This window comes from Acinonyx jubatus, chromosome A3, assembly GCF_027475565.1.
Source record: "Acinonyx jubatus isolate Ajub_Pintada_27869175 chromosome A3, VMU_Ajub_asm_v1.0, whole genome shotgun sequence".
Classification (NCBI taxonomy): domain Eukaryota; kingdom Metazoa; phylum Chordata; class Mammalia; order Carnivora; family Felidae; genus Acinonyx; species Acinonyx jubatus.
The window spans coordinates 8,562,007-8,584,231 of NC_069388.1; the positions used below are offsets into that span (position 1 = coordinate 8,562,007).

Sequence of the window (22,225 nt, forward strand, 5' to 3'; positions counted from 1 at the left end):
CAGGACAGTGGCTATGCGCCGAGGCATAGGCACTGGGACGCGTATTAAATAGGACGAACTTCGGGAAATTGTGCTTTTGGAGGAAACATTTACACAAACCCAGATACCATGGGAGAAGAACCTCAGGAAAACCTGCCTTCTTTTCTCTCCCCTTGTTCTTACCGCTGCCATGTGCTCAGGCCTGTGCTAAACATGATACAGGCATGGTTCTATTTGATTCTGAGAACAAATTCGTAAGGTAGGCCCTCCGGTTACCCCCTTTTGGGAGTCGGTAAAAGTGATATTCAAAAAGTCAATTTGCTTGCCTGGGGTTATACTGCCCGGCGGGCGTAGACACAGCCTTTGAGCCCACATCTCCAGAACCTCCTCGTTTTGTTTTGTTTTGTTTTGTTTTGTTTACACCGCCTCTTGCCCACTGCTCTAGATCAGGGGTCAGCAAACCAAGCTTCCTGAGCACTGTCTTTGTCAATAAAGTTTTATTGAAACACAGCCACGCGTATTATTTACATATCATCTATGACTGCTTTCAGCCAACAAAGGCAGAGTAGAGCAGGTGACACAGAGCCCGGAGGGCCACACGGCCGAGAACATTTATGATCCATGCTTCTCACGGAAAAAGTTGGCTGACCCCCACTCTAAATGATGGGCTTTTTGGTGGTGCTGGTGTTTAGCCTCAGAGGAAATGTGCATTCTCTTCCCTTCAAATCACGGTTCTCCATTCAACTGTGATTTATCACAGACACTGTGTATACTCATTCACCTCCTGGGGCAGGGCCAATCTTACCCATTCTAGTAGGTTCTCATGCAACACCCTCTGGAGAAAAAAAATCCCATTATCTAATTGACCTGCGCTCCCTTACTGGCTTACCCACTTACTCTTTTAAAGGAATTCTATCATTTCCTTGACAGATTATTCTTATAAAGAACCACGGGGAAGTTTCCTCTTGAGATTTCACTCTGGAATTCTCATTGTTCAAGTAGATCCCATTACCTTTTGAACTCCTGCCCCTCTCCCAGAAGTTCCTCTCCTCGTCTTTTATTTCCTGAATTTCCATGCTTGGAAATGGTGATCACCTCCTTCCAGGGGTTTCTGCAACATGGCTTTCGGAGTTGGAGCTCTTTTCATCTTTTCCCATAAGTCAGTCACTTCTTAATTATGTTTTGCTGCCCAGTCTTTGAACTGTATCCAATCTGTTTGCATTCTGGGAGGATTAAAATGCAATGAGTACCATGGGACTGATTGAGAGGAAATACACCCCATCCATTCAGTTTCAAATGGTGAGTAGAATTTGAGCCCAACATATTGTATGCTCCTCCTTCTGAAGGCCTCTTCCAGTTATCAGAATTTTCTAGAAGTGTTACTGTGAGCTCAAACCAGCTCTGTTTGTTATTTAATACCATAAGACTCCCGATTTTTAAATGTAAACTCTTACACCAAGTAAAATGGGGACAACTTTTCTGCAAAGCACTTTCATCAGGTACATCGAGGATGATTTAAAAGCGTATACCCTTTGATTCAGTCTCCCCACCCCTAGAATGAACCTCAAGCCTTAGCATCTACTGGAATAGTCAGAGACGCAGAGGTAAGGATATTCATCATGGTATTGTTTTAAATAACAGAAAAAAAAAAAGGGAAGAATCCACTTTAATATGAAGGCATGGCTAAAAATTGTATGTCTTTCTGAAGGAATGTATTCTGGGCATAAAAATCATGTGTTTGAAGAACTTTTGATAATATTGTAAAATGTTTGTGAAGCAATGTTAAGTAACAAACTATACAGTGAATAATACCACATTTTAAGAACACATATATCTGTCTGTGTGTATATATATTACATGTATTTTACAAATCCTTACTAAACAGATTGATTTTTTATTGTTTTGTTTATTGCTATATGCCCAGAACCCAGACCAAGGTTTCCCAGTCATGGCCCTACTGACACGGGGGCTGGATCATTCTCTGTCGTGGGGGTTGTCCTGTGAATTACAGAATGTTTTGCAGCATCCCTGACCTCTACTCACTAGGTGCTGGGGGTACTCCTCTCCCCACCCAGTTATGACAACCAAAATGTCTCCAGGTAACGCCAAATGTCCCTTGGGTGACAAAATTGCCCCTGATCAAGAACCACTCGCCTGGAACATCTAATAGGTGTTTGAAAACATTGCTGAATAATTCAATGAATTAGGAGAGACACATGGAAATTTTAGCAGTTATCTCTTGTTAATATCATTATTTTCTTTTTGGTACCACACTGTGTTTTCCTAAGTTTTCTACTAAAACATGTGCAGAGTCTGTTTATAATCCCTCAGCCACAATTGCAAAATCCACAGTTTATTTGATGGCAAATCTGGACTCCTCTGAATGTATATGAGGGCTTTTAACTATCTCAGGTGATGTAAATATTCATACATTTCTCAGAAGTATTAAACTGTTGATTTGATATTCAGCATAAATAAAACACTTCTAAACTATGAAAAAAAAAAACCTGACGTGCAAAATGCCTCTGGCCCTTAGGTTCTAAGACAGGATTGTGCGCCTGTGTTACTTTTACAATCGGCAAACAAACAGAAACATACGAAAACGGTCATGATACTCCTCTACTCAACAGGATAAGATGTGTTAAGACGGTTTTTGCTTTGGGTTTTGGTTTTTTTGAGAGAAAGAAAGGGTGCAAATGAGCCAGGGACAGAGGGAGGGAGAGAGAATCCCAGGAGGGGCAGAAGGGGAGAGGGAGAGAGAGAGAGAGAGGAAGAAAGAAGAGGGGCTCGAGCTCACCTGATCCAGGGCTCGCACTCATGAACCGTGAGACCACGACCTGAGCCAAAGTCAGATGCTTGGCGATTGAGCCACCCAGGCGTCCAAGGAGGTATTATTAAGTAAACACTCACCCAAAAAATTCTCTCTGAAAACTAAATTACAGGAGAAAAAAAAAAAAAGGTATGGGTAGTCGTCATAATCTTATTTTACAGATGAGGAAATAGATGCTCGGAAGGTTTTGAACCAGAAGTCCCACAGCTGGAGCATGCTGGTGTTGGACGTAGATCTCAGGTGTTTATGACCACAGCTCACCCATCTGAGCCCCACACATGACTGCCTTCTTGTTTCTGGACTCCAGGCACAGCGCCTGGCAGGGACAGGCATCTATGATGTCACAGGGCTGAACGAATGAGCACTTTCTTGGCGTGAGGTTAATTTCATAGAAGGCCAAGGTCATCTGAATTCCATCTTAAACAGGAAAGAAAGCAAGGTGCAGCTTGGCAGGGGCTAGATAAGAGCTGAGGCCACTGATGTATGTTCAGTTGCAGCCTGGAAACCATCACAGGGGATGACGTAAACCACCGTCCGCGTACGATGCTTTACAGGTTGTGTGGACACGGGCTCCGGAGCCAGACCCCTTGGGTTCCGATCCACGTTCACCATTCATTAGTTGCAAGGTAATTAAAGGCTCTGTGCCTCAACATTCTCATTTGAGAGATGGGAACCATAATAAGACCTCCATCCCAGGTCTGCTATGAGGACCAGGCGAGTTAATACAGAAAGAGTGTTTGGAAGGGTATCTGGCCCACGCTAAATGCCCATTAAATATCCTCCCCTCCTTTCCCCAGTACATCTTTTTTTTTTTTTAATGTTTATTTCTTTTTGAGAGAGAGTGAGCGCAGGAGGGACAGAGGGAGAGAGAGACAGAGGATCCGAAGGGGCTCTGCCTTGACCAACGGAGAACCAGATTTGGGGCTGGAACCCACAAACCATGAGCTCATGACCTGAGTCGAAGCTGGGAGCTGAACCGACTGAGCCCCCCAGGTGCCCCTCCCCCCGTACATCCTAAGCATTTGCTACTTTGATAGCTCTCAGCCCCTGTGAATGGAGGATAGCACAGAGGCGGTACTGAGCCCTGGTCAAGGGTTTGCATTCAGACTGGCTGAGGCTCACATTCCCGCCCTTCCGGGCATGAGCCTTGTGACTGGGCAGAGTCCCTTCCCCTCTCTGTGCCTCGATTTCCCCATAGATACAACCTAAGTAGCAATACATCATTATGGGAATTTTGTGGGAACGGGGCGATCTGCAGGGTGCCCGCTGCTCGGCTCGGTCATTACTCAACAATGGTGACTATTTGTGTTAACCTCCCATCTCAACGATGAGAAACCAAGAAGCAGAGAGGTTAGGCATCAGGCATCTAAAGGTGCAGAAGCCTCAGCTGTTTCCATAGCAACGTGCCAACCACACGTGAGGTACAGAATAACATTAAGAGCTGTGCGGACAAATTATGTCATACTTTTAATAGCCATGTATTTATCGTGTTTCTTTCCACCTGTGGCAAGCAAGTCCACCCCCCCCTTAACAGAGTGATAATGAAGCTTCCTTTTTATATAAATGGAGTTAAGCATAAGTAGTGGATTCATGTAAAGAAAAATATAAAGTGAATACTAAACAAGCTGGGGCCAGATATGGTGCAATCGCACAGGTCATATGTGGACAGCTGTGTGGAAGAAGTGTTGGGCTAGACCACATCTGGTGACTAAAATAGCCCAGCAGAACGGTCAAGGGGATCTTCAAGGGCAGCAGGCACTGATGGTCTGCGTGATTCACCCTACGTGCTTTATTAGTGAGCTCTTCCTCTCTCTGAGTACACACTGACCTCGTCCTTTATGGATTTCCTAACCACGAATTGGAACCATGTTTCCACTGTCTCAGCATTCAATTTACAGCCCTCCCTAATTTCCCATTTTATGTCATTAACGTGTGTGTGTGTGTGTGTGTGTGTGTGTGTGTGTGTTAGAGATCCTTGTGAACATAAGTCACAATTCCTTCACTCACACTACCTGCTTCAGTAATGGACACACAGGCGTGGCTCAGTCATGATAGTTGACCATGTGTTGTGTGCATCCATGATTGCTCTGATGCTCCCAACAGCTTGATAAGGTAGGTATAATTGCGTGCCAATTTTTACAAATGGGAAACAATCTGAGGCTTACAGAGGTGATGTGGGCCCAATAGAAGCAACTAAAACTACAAGTTGAACCCAGGTAGCTGAATGTCATGCCTAACTGTTACACCACATTGTATTTACGTTAAAGCATGCCTTGGATGGATGGATGGATGGATGGATGGATGGATAGATGGATGGAAGGATGGATGGAAGGATCAGGAGAAAGCATAGAGAGACAACAAGACTATCTTTGAGCTACCTATAAAAGTTCCATGTTTGGAGTTCTCTTATGGACTAAGCATTAGACAGACATTCTCTTCAATCCTCATCTACAATCTCTGCTCAGAGAAAAGATGACTTGGAGATGTAGCAGAGGTTTGTTATTAAGACATTTGCTACTCAGAACAGGGACTCTAAAAGTCAGACAAACTAGGGTCCCCATCTTAGATCTGCCATTAAAAGCTGAGCAATCTTGTGCTGGTTATTTATAGTGCCTAGGCCTCAGTTTCCTCATCGATAATGGGGGTAATTATATCTCCTTCCCTAGGGGTCCTAGAAGGATCAAATGAGACCAGGTGACCCCCATGCCTGCTTTATATCATGTTCTCAATGTGTAGTCTGCGTCATTGCTGTTGCTGTGTGGCTATCATTAGCCTTACCACTTACAAATCTCAGAGCCAGACTATCACTCCAGGTCCATTTTAAGCGATTGAGAAGGTTGTGAGTTCACGTTGGGCTAGAACATCACAGACAGTAATTGGCCGAATAATGGCTCCCGGAGGAGGCCCGTCTCCAAACCCCAGAGCCTATGAATCTGTCACCTTGAATGGCAAGGGGAATTGTGGTCGCAGATAGAACTAAGCTTGCTCGGCAGCTGATTTTAATGTTTATTTATTTTTGAGAGCGAGACAGAAACAGAGTGTGAGCAGGGGAGGGGCAGGGAGAGAGAGGGAGACACAGAATCCGAAGCAGGCTCCAGGCTCTGAGCCGTCAGCCCAGAGCCCCACGCGGGGCTCGAACTCACGGACCACGAGATCATGATCTGAGCCAAAGTGGGATGCTCAAGCGACTGAGCCACCCAGACGCCCCGTTCGTCAGCTGAGTTTAAAGTAGAGAGATTATCCTGGATCACCCAGGTGGACCCAAGGTCATCGCAAGGGTCTTTGGAAGTGGGGGAGGGAGACAGGCTGGGGGACTGTGACTGGAAGAAAGTAGGTTGAAGACGGGGAAGGGGCCATGAGCCAAAGCACGTAGGCGGCTTCCAGCACTGGAAATGTCCAGGTGATGGACTGTCCCCTGGAACCTCCGGGAGGAACGCGGCCCTACCGACAGCCTGGTCTTAGCCGACGTGGTCTGTGTGGGACACTTGACCTCTGGACTTGTACGATAATAAATGTGTATTAATTAAGGCGCTCATTGTGAGGGAATTTGTTAACAGCAGCCCTAGGAAACTCACGCAACAAGGAAAGATTCAGACTCTGACCGCGGATGGAAGGAACCCAAGGGTCTTAACAACTTGCCTCATGGAGGAACTCTGTTTCACTTGCCCCCTTGAGAAGAAAACTAGAGGCGGCCTCGTCCTCTGCTTCTCCACCTCTCCTTCGGGTGGGAACCCGTGTGCTCACTCAGGCGGGTCTATGCAGCCTGCTGGGGGGAGCGGGCTTCTGGCCAAATGGGCTAGCGCTGGGCCCCAGCCCCCAGCGGCTTCCATGAGGAGCAGGTGGAAGCCGTTCCCAGCTGACGGGAGGGTGCAGCCAGGAAACAGCTTTCCAGACTCCCAAGTTTCAGGGCTCCGAGGAGGAGTGATAGCTGTTGTTTCCTTCACGGGACAGCTCCAGTTAAAACAGGAAATGAGTTGTTGGGTCATTTGCAGCCCACAGACTTCGGGGCACCACGGTGTCTCCTTTTCCTTTGCAAAGCCGCCGGGCTCGTCAAGGGCAGGAGAGCCTGACACCCAGAACTGATCCATCTATGAAGGGACCTTTTCCCACCTTTCAAAGCCAGGCAACGTAATCTACATCCAATACAAGGCCGAGATCTTAAGGGTTTAGTTCTGGGTTTTGGCAACTGTATTGTAATTGACATCCACCCCCAGAGAAATTATGGAATGTTTTCATTATCCCACAAAGTTCCCCCTGCCCTGTTCTAGGCAATAGGAAGCACCATCACCTTTCCACCGGCCCCCAAGGCAACTACTGATCTACTTCCTGTCCTTATAGATTCCCTTTTTTCTAGAACCTCATCCAAAGGGCACCACACAGCAGGTGTTCCTTTGCGTCTGCTTTCTTCCACGTTGTGCAGTTGTGAGATTTTTTTAAATCTGGGCTTTTTTTATAGTTCTTTTTTCTTTCTTTCTTTCTTTTTAACTTGTTTTCTTTTTTTAAATTTACATCCAAATTAGTTAGCATCTAGCGCAACAATGGTTTCAGGAATAGATTCCTCAGTGCCCCTGACCCATTTAGCCCATCCCCCCTCCCACAATCCCTCCAGTAACCCTCAGTCTGTTCTCCATATTTATGAGACTCTTCTGTTTTGTCCCCCTCCCTGTTTTTATATTATTTTTGTGTCCCTTCCCTTCTGTTCATCTGTTTTGTCTCTTAGAGTCCTCATATGAGTGAAGTCATATGATTTTTGTCTTTCTCTGACTGACTAATTTCACTTAGCATAATACCCTCCAGTTCCATCCACGTAGTTGCCAATGGCAAGATTTCCTTCTTTTTGATGGCCGAGTAATACTCCATTGTATATACACACCACATCTTCTTTACCCATTCATCTGTCGATGGACATTTGGGCTCTTTCCGCGCTTTGGCTATTGTTGATCGTGCTGCTATAAACATGGGGGTGCGTATGTCCCTTAGAAACAGCACCCCTGTATCCCGTGGATAAATGCCTAGTAGGGCAATTGCTGGGTCATAGGGAAGTTCTATTTTTAGTTTTTTGAGGAACCGCCGTACTGTTCTCCAGAGTGGCTGCACCAGCTTGCATTCCCATTAAAAATCTGTTTTGGGGTGCCTGGGTGGCTCAGTTAGTTGAACGTCCAAGTCTTCATTTCGGCTCAGGTCATGATCTCATGGTTCGTGGGTTCAAGCCAAGCATCGGGCTCTATACTGACAGCATGCAGCCTGCTTGGGATTCTCTCTCTCCCTCTCTCTCTCTGCCTCTCCTCCTACCCTCTCTCAAAATAAATAAATGAACTTTAAAAAAAGGTTTTGGAGGTGCTTGGGTGGCTCAGTCGGTTAAGCTGACTGAGAACTGACTCTTGTTCTCGGCTTAGGTCATGATCTCACAGTTCATGAGTTCAAGCCCCGTGCCAGGCTCCGCTCCTGCTTGGAATCTTCTCTCTCGGCCTCTCCCCTATTCCTACTCTCTCTCTCTCTCTCTCTCTCTCTCTCTCTCTTTTTTCTCAAAATAAATAAAACTTTTTGAAAAATCTGTTTTGGGGGCACCTAGGTGGCTCAGTTGGTTAAGCATCCAATTTCAGCTCAGATCATGATCTCACAGCTCGTGAGTTCGAGCCCCGCGTCAGGCTCTGTGCTGACAGCTCAGAGCCTGGAGCCTGCTTCCGATTCTCTGTCTCCCTCTCCCTCTGCCCCTCCCCCACTTGTGCTCTGTCTCTGTCTCTCTCTCTCTCAAAAATAAATAAAAAAATTTTTTAATCTGTTTTGTTGATGCCATTTGGGTTGTTTCTATGATGTCAAGCACCTTTTCATGTACTCATTAGCCATTTCTACATCTTCGGTGAACCGAGTCTTTCACCCGTTTTAAAAATGCGTGTATTTGTGTTTCCATTACTATCTGTGGGAGTTCTCTGTATATTCTTTATACGACTTCTTTATCACATATATGGAGAGCAACGTTTTTCTCCCAATAATCTGTGACTTGTCCATTTTCTCAATAGTATCTTAGGATGTGCAGCAATTTTAAAGGGTAATGTTTTCCAATTCACTTATTTTACGTTTAGTGCTTTGTGTGTCCTAAGAAATCTTTGTGTAACCTAAGTTTACCAGGATCTTCTTCTCGGTGTTCTAGAAGATTTCTCGTTCCAGCTTTTATGTGCAGTCCTCTGATCCATCCCAAATTTATTTTTGTGTCTGGAGTTAGTGTGGGAGAACAGACAAACAAATTCCACGGCTGGTATTGTAGAGACAACAGGATGATTGTTCCTAAACTCAGGGTCTAGTGCAGGATTTGGCAAACCTTTTCTTTACGTAGAAACAGGCCAGACGGTGAATATTTTCGGCTTTCCCAGGCTATGCAGTCCTTGATGCAACTTCTCAACTTTGCCTTTATCGTGCAAATACAACCATAGACAACGTGTAAAAGTCAAGAGCTCGGCTGTGTGCCGACGGAAGTATTCGCACACAATGCGATTTGAATTTCATGTCATTTTTACATTTCATGAAATATTATTCTTTTGGTTTTTCTTAAACCAGTTAAAAACTTGAAAACATTATGCTAAGTGAATAAGGGAGACACAAAAAAACAAATACCGTATGATTCCACTTTATATCAAGTACCTAGACTGGGACAATCCATAGAGACAGTACCACAGAGGTTACCAGAGGCCGGGAGGAGGAAGGAATGGGCAATGATTTAATGGGCATATGTGTTTGGGATGATCAAGTTTTGGAAGCTGACGGTGGAAACATATTTCCCATGCACAACATTGGAAATATACCGAATGCCACTGAATGGTACACTTAATAATCGCTCAAATGGTCAATTCTATGTGCTATATATTTTACCAAAATATATTTTTTTCAAACTTAAAAAGGAATTATAGCTAAAGGTCTTATTATGAGTCAGGCACTGTACTAAGGATATCACATGCTAATTCAATTTTTTAAATGTTTACTTATTTTTGAGAAAGGCAGAGCACACATGGGGGAGGGGCAGAGAGAGAGAGAGAGAGAGGGAGGGAGGGAGAGAGAGAATCCCAAGCAGGCTCCGTGCTGACAGCAGAGAGCCCGATGCAGGGCCGAAACGTGAGATCACGACCTGAGCCGAAGTTGGACTCTCAACCGAGTCACCCGGGTGCCCCACATACGAATTCACATGATCTTTGTAACACTACAAGGTAGGGGTCTCTTATGATCATTACACCCATTTTATGGATGAGGAAACTGAGGCACTGAGTTTTGACGACTTGCCCAAAGTCACCTTGCTAACGAGTTGCCGAACCAGCAGTCTGGCTGTGGGTCCGCATTTTGAGTCACCCTGCTTCGTCGCCTCAAAAACCAGTGACTCTCAACCTTGGCTGAACGCTAGAGTTTCCTGGGGAGCACTTTTAAATCCCTGTGTCCTGGAAGGATCTAGTTAAATCACAGCCTCTGAGGGTGGAACAAGGCATCAGTAGCTGTTAAAGTCCCCCAGCTGCTTCCAGTGTGCGGTCAGGGTAGACCTGCTTCAAAGGGCAGGCTTCTCTCAGAAGATGACATTTCAGCCAGAATGAACGAGAGTCAGCCGTGGTGGGGAGGGGCAGAGCAACAGTTCAGGCCACATTCATATTCATATCAGTCATGTATTCTTATCGAAAGGTGTTGGTCCTTTTCCCCTGTGACAATAATGCCAAACATCCTCAAAGCAATAGCAGCTCATATTTCTTGAGCAATTATGCCCCAGGCATGACCCTAAATGTTTCCCATACACCATCTCCATTCACGTTCATGATCATCTTAGGGAGTCAACCGCATCATCCCCGTTTCGCAGATGAGGCAACTGAGGGCCTGAGGCCTAAAGAGAGTTGCTTGCCCAAGGCCACACTAAGCCGCAGTGTGGGGGCGTCCAGCCACATACTGTCCGAGTTTGGTGCTCCAGACGCCTTCACAGTGAAGCTTTCCGAGGGTGTCCCAGACAGGAGCAGTGAGAAAGGACGTCCCTTGGTAAATTGAGTCAGAACCTTGGTGCTCCTCTAACATCACCATAGCCCAGAGACAGCTCCAAGAAAGAGGCTTGTTAATGCTTCTGCATAATCTCACTCTGGGGTGAAGAGGAGCCCGGGAGCCAGGAGAAGTGTGTTGGGGAAATTCAATGTATTATCAGCTGGAATCCAGCAAGTGGATGTAGAAGGCCCCTGGTCCAGGGAGAAGCCGTGTGTGTGTGCGTGCGTGTGTGTGTCCATGTCTGGATCATGTGGATTATGTCCACTACCTAGAGCAGATCCGAATGGGAGAAAGGGCCACCCACCCCAGGGAACGTAACACAGACAAGACTCCCACGACTTTTCCCCCAACTCCGGAAAGCCCGAGACCGCGTTTTGCTTATACGTCACCCCTGACTCTAGAACAGCGTCTGGCAGACAGGGTACTTGATCATCACAGTGTGTGGAACAAATAGATAACGTGCAGTGGGGTGGGGGTGGGGGTGCCCTCCACTCGAGCACTGGAACCGAGCTCCCTGCCCGAACTTGTTAAGGGGCGAAGGAAGGACTGTTCCAGGAAGAAGGAAAGAAGAATTCATGTTCCAAGTTCAAAGGAAGCTTTTCTGTTATTCTTTGTCACCCATCACTGATAAGGAAACCGAGGCTCAAAGAGGTTTAGTGAGTTTGTCACTTATCAGGCAGCTAGAAAGTACCAGAACTTCGGTTTGAACTTGGGCCTCCCGGCTCCTCTCCCAGGGCTCTTTCTACTACCCATTAGCAAACAGACAGCCAGAGGTTAACGCATAGGTCTGCTCTGCAGCACAGGAACCCTAACCATCACCGCCAATGACAAAAACCATGAGAACAGCGTTAAGCAACACGTAGTAAGAGCTTACTAAGAGCTTACTATGCGCCAGAAACCAGTCTGCATACTTAAAATGCATTATCTCAAGGGATCTTCACCAACAAATCTAGGGAATGGAATCTATTGTCATCCTTATTTTATAGTTACAGAAACAAGATCCAGAAGCATTAACAAGCCTCAGTTCACGCAACTACGAAGGGGCAGCACAAAAGTTCAAACTCAGGAGGATCAGCCCTCCCTCATGGCATAATGGCTGTTCTGCAGCCTGGTGGGCAGGTTGGTCCCAGCATCAGGCAACCGGCCTCTGGCTGTCACCGAGTGGATGATAATAGCAATTATGGCCCTTCTGGGGCTCTTAACATTTCTATTTTAAGAGAACCTCGCAGCCTTTTGACAAAATTTTCTGGTTTTCAAATCCAGGTGCTTAGATGTTATGTCTCCATGGGGAGAGAGCTCAGCTCCTAAAACTTCTGGGCTCTCTGTGCCCTTTATCCTCTCGATTCCAGGGAGGGAGGAGTGATTTATCCGGCAGGAGAATTTGGGAAGAATAGAGCTGTCCTCTCTGTTTCTTGCGTCCTCGTGGAAGAGTGGGTTGTTCTTGAAACTCACGTTCTCCTGTGCTGGGAGATCCACTGAGGTTCAGAAGCCCCAAACCTATAGATATCTGGACCAATCAACAATAAAGGTGACATTTTGGCTCCTATCTGTGCTGTGGACTGTATCCCCCCAGAACTCATCTGTTGGAACCTGGTTTCCATTTTGATAATAAAGTAATCTGGTTGCAAAGATAGAATCCCCAAGAATGGAATTAATGTCCTTAGACAAGAGACCCAGAGAGCTCCCTCGCCTCTCCCGCCTGGTGGGGACACATGGAGAAGTCAGCAACCTGGGAGGGGTCCTCCCCTGACCATGAGGGCACTTGATCTCCCACTGCCAGTCTCCAGGACCACAAGAAGGAAAGTTCTGTTGTCTATAAGCCACCCAGTCTACGGTGTTTTGTTGCAGCAGCTCCAATGGACTAGGACAACTTGCATATCCCTTGGTCTTAGTTTTCAACTGGTTAATAACTCCAGCAGGCAAGATGCCGTCTTTTGGACCTCCTCAAAAGGCCCATCACAAGGAGGCTACTTTTAGTGAGGTGCAGTGTCGCGTTTATCGGTGGGAGCAATAATTCAGCACTAGGGATGTGTTTTCTCTTTCCCGTTCGCTTATTTAACCCATATTCACTTGCGAAGCACCTCCTATGTGCCCGGCACTTGGCTAGGGACTGTTTAAGGAAGGATGAGCCATTGCAAGTGGGAGCAAAGAGCCAAATCAAGACTGAATGGAGTTCTTACTTCCAACCTTTCTCTGGGAGGTTGAGCAAGAGGAGGGGAGAGAGGGCGTCAGCTGTTTTCAAGGAGCTTGACATCCACTCCCCATTCTTTGGGTTACAGCACCCTGGTTTTCCTTTGGGGGTCACCCACTTTATTGTGAGCCGCTCCAGTGGGACTGTCAGTCAAGGCACCTGGCCCCTCCCCTGGCCAAGGGATGAGCCCATGGTCAAGACAAAGCATCAAACCCTAGATGTTGGGCTGGTGACTCTCTGCCAGAGGGACGCAGGGCAGAAAACACATTGCCGCTTCCCTGCTCCAGAAGAAAGTCCTTGAGGAGCCTCGCTCCCCAGACACATGGGACTGTTTTAGTTCTTCCCTCCCTCCTTCTCTGCTTCTCTCTTTCTTGCTTAGTTCTCAATTCCCCATCTGTGAGTTTCTCAATATCGGCCCATTAAAGTGTTTTCAGCATAAGTCAGCCAGAATCGGGTGCCTTTGCAAGAGAAAAATACCATTGCCACGGTCTGCACATGGACTGTAGGAATTAGAACTTTGTGTTCAATGCCTTGGGGAACTTGAGGTTAAGAGGAGACTTTCAAATTTAGGGTCAAGGAGACCTTGTGGCTCGCTGATTAAGAACACGGGCTCTTGAGTCAGCCCTTCCTGGATATAACACCCGGCTCTGCCATTTGTTAGTTACTGGCTGATGTGGGACACATGACCTAACTTCCCAAGCCTCAGGTCCTCTTCGGTGAATGTAGGATAATAATTGTACCTAGCTCCCAGGGCTGGCAATGCGGTGAAGTACGTAATAACCTTTGGCTGTTATTTTAGTGATTGCTCTTCAAGATTTCTTCTGAGAAGTCATACAAAACAGGAATGTAAAATGCAAAAAAGACACTGAGCAGGAAGGCACTACAGAAAGCCTTCCTCCAAAGGGGATGTTTATTTCAGAGACACACAGGGGGACGCTCAAGCAGCTGTCTTCCAGGAAATCGTCCACAACCCAGGGTGAGTTCTAAATTTTAAGTGACTAGCCAGTGTCAAAGGATTGGAAAGGGAAGAAAACACACTAGGACGATGTAAAAATCTAACCACACATTGCATAAGCTCTGAGCTCTCCCAGATTTAATGAGAATCCTGAATTTGGACGTGCTTCCCATCTCCATTAGGCAAAGAATCAACACCATCATCCATATTCTATTGGCAGCTACCTCTGCACTGAACAGTAAATATCAGAAACCAAATACCGGGGCTCCCTAGGATCTTGGAAAGAGGAAGATGTAAATGATTAATCCAAAGGCTCAGGGCCTTTGCATTGGAGGTGTTTTCTGCTGCAAGTGTTCTCCCCAGCACCCCCATCGCCCCTTTCGGTGTTCACCTCTACCTTCTTATTTCAGCTCAAAGGTCACCACCTCTGAGAAGCACTCTGGGTTCTCTCTAGTGGAACCAGCCTCTCAGAGTGTTCTCTGTGTTTCCTTCCCAGCGGTACCAAGTTTGTGATAGATGTTTCCGTGATTGTTGGATCGGTGGCTTTTCCCAAGTAGACCACGAGTTCCAGGTGGGCAAAGATCTTGTCTGTTACGCTCACTTCTGTAGATCGGGGAAGATTGGTTCCAGACCCACAAGAGAAACTCTATCCATCTTTGTTCGTTTCATGACTTTGGTAAATGTCTACTGATTAGCTTTCATTCACTCAGCAAGGGCTTAAATTCTTAGCATGTGCTGTTCAATGATGAATGCCATCATTAGTGCATTCCTTTAATTATTAATTCGTTAATAATCTATAAATGCTTACAATCTGCCAGGCACTGAGCAGTGAGGACCCAGCCGTGACAAAAAGAGGAAAAAATCCCGATCACAGAACTCACAGAACTTACACTGTAGTGGGAGGGGGTCATCAATGAATACATAAATAGACGCGTGTCCCAGGAGACATACGTGCTTAGGAGAATAATAAGTGGAGAAAAGAGATAGGAAGAACTGGGGCCGGAGCACATTGTGGGGGGAACTATTTTATTTTATTTCTAAAGTTTATTTATTTATTTTGAAAGAGACAGAGAGGGAGAATGAACAGGGCACCCGACGTGGGGCTCGAACTCACGAACTGCGAGATCATGGCCTGAGCTGATGTCGGATGCTTTACTGACTGGTGCCCACAATTTTAAAGAGAGATGCTGGAGAAGACCTCACTAAGCAGAGACCTCCACAAAGGAGGGAACACAGCATGGGGCAACCGGAGAGGGGGGAACATTCCAGAAAGGGAGCGGCAGGTGCAAAGGGCCTGCAGGGGCGTAGAGAAAGAAGAATCCAGGATGACCCTGATGTTGGTGTGAGTAGCTGGCTAGAGGCTACCATGGCTCAGGAGAGAAGGGACGGTGACAGAAGAACCCCAGTCCTCTTTGGCCACCTTGAATTTGACATTAATGAGGAAGTAGCAACAGGGAGATGCGTATTGGCTTTTATTTTCTTTTAAGATTAGTTATTTATTTCGAGAGAGAGAAAGAGAGCATGAGTGGGAGAGGGACAGAGAGAGAGAGAGAGACAGAGAGACAGAGAGAGAAAGAATCCTAAGTGGGTTCAGCACTGTCAGTGCAGAGCCTGATATGGGGCTCGAACTCATGAACCGTGAGATCACGACCTGAGCCGAAATCAAGAGTCAGATACTTAACCCGCTGAGCCAACCGGGCGCCCCCATATTGGCTTTATTTTTTTTTATTTTTTTTTAATGCTTTTACTTTATTTTTGAGAGAGAGAGGCAGAGACAGAGCACGAGCGGGGGAGGGGCAGAAAGAGAGGGAGAGACAGAATCTGAAGCAGGCTCCAGGCACTGAGCTGGACAGAGCCAGCACAGAACCTGACCTGGGGCTCGAACCCACAAACGGAGATCATGACCTGAGCCGAAGCCTGACGCTCAACTGACTGAGCCACCCAGGCGCCCCCGCATTGGCTTTATTTTTAAATGTTATTAAAATATTGCACACACACAAAATAGCAGACACAACGGAAGTATCCAGCCTCAAGGATTTCCCGAAGCGTGGTCTTGGGTAATCAGCACCGCCCCCCCAAAGGCCCTCGTGCCCATCCTGGTCCCTGTTCCCTCCCTCAGTGACCACTGTCTGGCCTGGCACGACAGATGCATTTTATTGGCATTTTTCAACCCACGATCAAGAGATAATATGGGGCACTGGCTCAGGTCATTCTCAGAAAAATACCTCATCTGCTTTTTCTTTTAGACTAAGACTTTGGATTTGTTTTGTTTTGCTTCCTTTTGTTGTTTGCAACTGGGAGCTTTGCTTATTTGTTTTATTCGCCTTCTTCTCAGGGTGAGGTGCTAATGCGGGGTGTGGGTGGGGTCGCTCGGGGCTAGCAGTCACCTCCTGTCCGAACCCCCCCCCCCCCCCCCCGTCCTGACCTCTGTAAGTGGGGAGGGGGGGGGCCAGCCACTCACCAGACCAGCTAGAGCTGCAAACCCTACTCCCTGCTTTCAGAAAGCAAGTCCCCTGCCCACACTGTCCCTGTCCCCAATCCCCCAGGGGCTTCCCCCCCCACCCTGCCTCATCCAACCCCAGCAGCTGGTTCTTCTTAAGGCATCGCTGTTAGTTTACAGTGGCTGCAAGCGTTCATTTTCATGTTTTAATGAAAACACAGCCAGCTTCATTCCATCCTGAAAATTAATGTCTTCTTTCTCTATCCGTGTCCCCCTCCCTCTCACTATATCCACCGATTGTTTCTTTTGGAATTAATTCCCCTCTCGCTTTGCCTCCGTAGAGCTCTGACTCCCGGGAGAAGGAAGAGGACGGCCCCTCGGGGCCGCACAGAATGGACAGGCCAAGCGACAGGAGGGAGGCCGCCCGCGCTCTTCCAGGGCCTTGAGGAAGGCACAGTCACACCTGCAAAACACAGCGCCCATCTTTTTCATCTGCTTTTACTTCTCAGGAGACCCCGGTCCCCAGGGATCTGTTTTCACCTCCCCGGCTCGGCACACATGTTTTCTACATGATATTAACCGGTCGCCTTTGAATCTCGTACATCCTGGTATGCTTTGGGTTCACCGACCTCATTTTTACACACACACACACACACACACACACTCCCCGGAATCTGTACTAGCTGACTGCCGGCAAAAGAAAACGTTAGTGTGGCTCTTTCTCCTTCTTTTAAACAGCTTAATTGAGATACAATGTACACGCCATAAAACTCACTTAAAGTGTGTTCTTGCCTGACTTGGCGTTTATTTACTGGGGTGTGCATTAGCTGTTTCTTCCTGAAAAATGGGGCCGCCGGGTGGACATTTTGACCCTACAGGCTCCCCCCTTTGACAGGTGACATCTAAATAGACAGCAGATTCTGTCCATGTTTCCACCCCCTTCGCCCCCCTCCAAAAGTTGTTTTACTCATTTTGCCACTTACAACCGACTTCCTGTGTTTGGAGTCTGAGCCGCCCAGGCCTTTTCCGGAGACTTGCTGCCTGGTTTCTGCACTAATAGTAAGTTTCTTTTGTGTTGGAGGGGTTTTCTGTTCGGTTTTTTGTTATTTAGAGTCTTCTGCTTGTTTCCCTTATCTGCGGGGCTGGGGAGACCCCAATGAAAGGTATCTGTGTGGCCTAACGGACTCTGCAGAAGTATTTGGTACTTAGAGCCAAATGTAAACGTTCGCAGCATTCTGACTCTGGGGGTGGTCAGAAAGGAAGATGGTTAGGAATATGAAGAGGCTTGGAGCTTTTTCCTGATATTAAAATGTTAATCTCTAGTTTCGCTCTGACTTCTGTCTCTGTTCCCTCGTTTGAAGAATAGGATTTAAAATAACTGCTTCATGGGGCGCCCGGGTGGTTCTGTCAGTGAAGCACCCGACTCCAGCTCAGGTCACGATCTCGCGGCTCGTGAGTTCGAGCCCCACGTCGGGCTCTGTGCTGACAGCTTGGAGCCCGGAGCCTGCTTCGGATTCTGTGTCCCTCTTTCTCTCCACCCCACCCCTGCTTGTGCTCTGTCTCTCTGTGTCTTTCAAAAATGAACAAACATTAAAAAAAATTTTTAAATAACTGCTTCAGCAGATTTGCCTAAGGATCGCAACGTGCAAACTCTTTAGAACACAATCAATTTCTCCAAATCTCCAAATACTCATTAAATATGAGTTTGAAGGAGCTTCACTAATGGCATAAGAATTCTGTTTCTGTCAAGGAGCATTAATAAAAACGTAGTGGCTGCAGTCAGACAGGTATGCTCCAGCTCAAGCATTCACTCAGCGAATACGTACTAAGGCCTGCTGGGTGCCAGATATTGGGGATTGCAATGGTGGACACGCAGAGAGAGTCAGGTAGAGGAGAGAAGATGTTCACCATGTAGTCAAGCAAGTAAATATCTACGTACAAACGATCTAAGTACCACAGCAAGGGCTGTGGGAGAAACTTCCACTGTGTGTGTACGTGTGTGTGTACGTGTTCAAAAAAGTTTTAAGAGGATGTATATTTTGCTAGTAAATTTATCCCTACCAGCATAGAAAAATTTTCTGGAACAATCCATGAGAAGTTGGTTACAATTGTTTCTTTTTGTGGTAGGATCCAGAAAAGTACATGGGGGAAGGTCTACTTTTTATTCTATACATGTCTTACACAGTGTGAAGTCTCTAGCCACAAGAATGTATTTTTTATTATTTATTTGCTTGTTTACCTACCAGTGGACCTTCTCTAAGCAGCAGACTGAGAGTCCACGTCGATTTTCTTCGTTAGTTTTCTCCATTCAAAACCAAAACTTGTTATTTAAAATGAATAAATGATTAACTGCTTAAAGTATTTAACTTGTCATGCCAAACCAATTAAAGAGTGCATATAAAATCGTTATACTTGAAAAGACAAAGGTCATTTACAAGAGTGCAGAAATTCATCAACCCACACCAAGGTGTTCCCAAGCCCACTCATGCCCACAGAGCTCGCCCAGACAATAACCTTTTGATTCAATAGATATTTATTGAGTGCCTACTGGGTACCAGGTGTTGTTCTGGACACTGGCAGGTAAAACAATAGCCCAATCTCCTGTTGTAGGAAACAGACAATATATCTGTTTCTTTTTTTATTTTGTTTAAAAAAAAATTGTTTTTTAACGTTTATTTATTTTTGAGACAGAGAGAGACAGAGCATGAACGGGGGAGGGTCAGAGAGAGGGAGACACAGAATCTGAAACAGGCTCCAGGCTCCGAGCGGTCAGCACAGAGCCCGACAGCGGGCTTGAACTCACGGACCTCGAGATCATGACCTGAGCCGAAGTCGGCCGCTTAACCGACTAAGCCACCCAGGCGCCCCTATCTGTTTCTGATCAAGCAAATCCAATATACATTATATATAAATCAAGCCAATCAAATATACAATATATATTTTATAGAACTATATAATAATAGAAGTATTGTGACGAAAAAGGAAAGCAGGGCTGGGTGGTGCGGGACCAAGGGATTGGGTGGCGCTTTTTGGTTATTATATAGAATAGATTTTGTGGTTGCATTCGCCATAGAGAAGGGCCAGGAGGCATGTCTGAGGAGATGGCACATCAACAAGGACCCAGTGAGGAGAAAGAGGCATGAGCCGTGGAAGAATGTTCTCTGCCCGAGAGACCGGTAAAGGCCCTGATATGGGAGCGCCAGAGACCGGTGAAGTCTAGCGGTGAGCATACACACCGGGTATGCCGTTCTGTCCTCCTGTCCTAGTGCTCCAAACATTTCAGAATCTAGACTTACGTTCTAGAAAGGAAAACTGAAACACTGATAGCTTTATTATCTTTGTGTGTATGGGGATATGCTATTCTGGGCATTGCCTCTCTTCTTGAGATGTTAAATAAAAATAGTCGCTGTGAACTATACATACCAGGGAAACAGAAATACAGTAAAACCTTGGTTTTCGAGCTTAATTCGTTCTGAAAACATGCTTGTAATCCAAAGCACCTGTACATCAAAGCGAATTTCAAAAACTATTGGCTCGGTTGTGATCGTGTGACAGCCCGCATCACGCACGACTCGTCGCGCAAGACATCACTTGGTTATCAAGCGAAAATTTATTAGACATGTTTGCTCACCTTGCGGAACGCTCGCAGAACACGTTACTCGCGTTCCCAGGTTTTACCGCAGATCTTTTTTTTAACATATCTTTATATTTCAATATATATTTTTAAACTTTGTATGGCCATATTCATCCACAGTTGCCATAATACATTTTCTTTCTATTGTCCTAACAGCATCTCATGAAACCCGTGTGTGTTTTATTACTGCGGTACATGTCCGTTTTTAGGCACTGAAATTAACTTAGCAACTATCACTCCCAGGCCATTTCGACAAGGATTCTGAGACGTGTTGTTTTCAACCGACTCTAAGTAGGAGGAGGGCTGGGACAGGCGAGTGAAACCATGTGCTACTTAAAGAAAATAACAAAACATAATAATGCCGTTGGTGCTGCTGACGACAAGCCTCTTCTGACTGAGCACCTTGGAATGCTCTTCCCGCTGAGGGACTCACCTGTCGGGAGGGGCTGGCGATTAAGTTGTCTCTGCGTCCTCTGATGTCATGTTCTCTTTCCTTTTCTCGCGAGGGTTTTCAGTGCCAGCTCTGTCATCAGTCATTGTCACTACGACCGTCTGAGTGTGAGGTTCACCTTCTCCTCTTTCTCCAAACAGGGCTTCCGTGGGTGGGTTGTTCTAGAACACTGGCTCTCAACCAGAGGTGATCCAGACCAGGAGAGGCTTGGCAGCGCTGGGAGATGCTTTTTGGCTCGTCACACTGTGCTCCTGGCATGTAGCAGGTGGAGGCTGGGGGTGCACTGCCCAGGACGGCCCCCCACTCCCCACCCCCGACACGCGAAGAACAATGCTGCCCCCAGTTTCATCAACGGTGCCGAAGCTAAGAGCCTCGGGTCTCGAGAAACTGGGAAAGATGAAGAAGGGAGACCGTGAGTGGAGGACACTGTTGCCTTATGATGCCCACGCGGTATTTCCCACCCAAGAAACACGCAGCAACTTTTGTCTTAGTTGATGCTGATTACTCTCGATTATCCATCCCCAGAGACCTGGGCGTGCGGCTGAACCCCACGTTAGGGGACAAGCACGAGGGGACAAAACTGGAGGCACATTCAAACATGTGCCGTAACTACCAGAGCGTTTTCTGCTCTGTCTTCAGATCCTTGGTTTCATTCAAGGGCCAACACAGTTGATCTGCATATGGCATTCAGCAGCAAAGTAAACTTTTTTCTCGGGTCTTTTGTTTCCAAATCAAAGGGAAACAAAGGACATCAAGCCCCATTCAGGCACTTTCAATGACTCTCAAATAAACGTGGGAGCAATACTGGAGCCGTTTATAATGCTCAGTGATGAAAAAGCATACTTATTAACCTTGTAAACATTCTATAAAAGTACAAGGGAAACTTCATAAAGAATATCCAAGTGTCCTTTTAATATAATAGCCCTTTGTACTTTGAAATGTTCATATGTGTACAAAATAGAATTAAGCAGAACAGACTGGAAGAACACAGTCTTCGAGCCTTCTAGCAATGGTGCCATTAAAACATTATTTTGCAGTTTCTTAAAACTCAGAAGATTAAGGTTTCTCACCCCGAGATCAGTTCCACTTACAAAAAGCACTTTGGACCCATATTTAACCAACCGTCAGAAGGGATTCAAAAGCAGGCTAATTGAACACGGGGGTTTTGGAAACTCTGTAATGATGACCCGGGTTTTTTTCTGGAAAACACCCACAAGGGCAGCTTGGCAGGAAGCAGGAATTAGACAGGAGAATTGATTTGAGACCTGCCCTCCACACTGGAAGGAAAACTCCCCCGTAAGAAACGGTGAGGTTTGAAATCAGTGCAGGATCTATCATTCACACGGCCTCCGGCCTTAACTCGGGGCATTTTATCGCCACCGTAATTCCCCAGGAACTGCCCTTCTCGCGTGAGACAGATCCACCTCTCGGAGGAAAGGAAACTGGCTCTATCTGTTCCACCCGTCCTCTCCCTTCTGTGTCTGAGCCATCGCCGGGTTCTCTCTGTGTTTTGCAATCCCCTCCATGGCTCCAAAGGCCGACAAAGTCTGTCTCCAGTGAGGGTACTGAGCCAAAAGCCCACACCGCCTGACCGTATTTTTCTCTTTCTTAGCCTTTTACCCGCTGACTTCACATTTCTCGGGAGCAGGCCAGCTCGGGCAGACCTCCCCCGAATATAAAGTTCTGCAGGGGCAAGCTGGAGAACCACACAGGGGAGATTTCACGAGGAGCCCCGTCTGAC

General features: G+C 46.5%; 2 long non-coding RNA genes across 2 annotated transcripts; one reads left to right on the plus strand and one right to left on the minus strand.

The window, feature by feature from the left end:
• Positions 1-446: 446 nt before the first annotated feature.
• On the minus strand, positions 447-3,296 carry LOC128311086 (uncharacterized). Its single transcript, XR_008289033.1, has 3 exons — positions 2,777-3,296; positions 992-1,202; positions 447-814 (listed from the first exon to the last, which is right to left on the minus strand). It is a non-coding gene; the product is annotated as an uncharacterized LOC128311086 (long non-coding RNA).
• LOC113595721 (uncharacterized) lies at positions 3,179-17,960 on the plus strand. Its single transcript, XR_003416299.2, has 3 exons — positions 3,179-3,435; positions 13,804-13,980; positions 16,741-17,960. It is a non-coding gene; the product is annotated as an uncharacterized LOC113595721 (long non-coding RNA).
• The last annotated feature ends 4,265 nt before the right edge of the window (positions 17,961-22,225 follow it).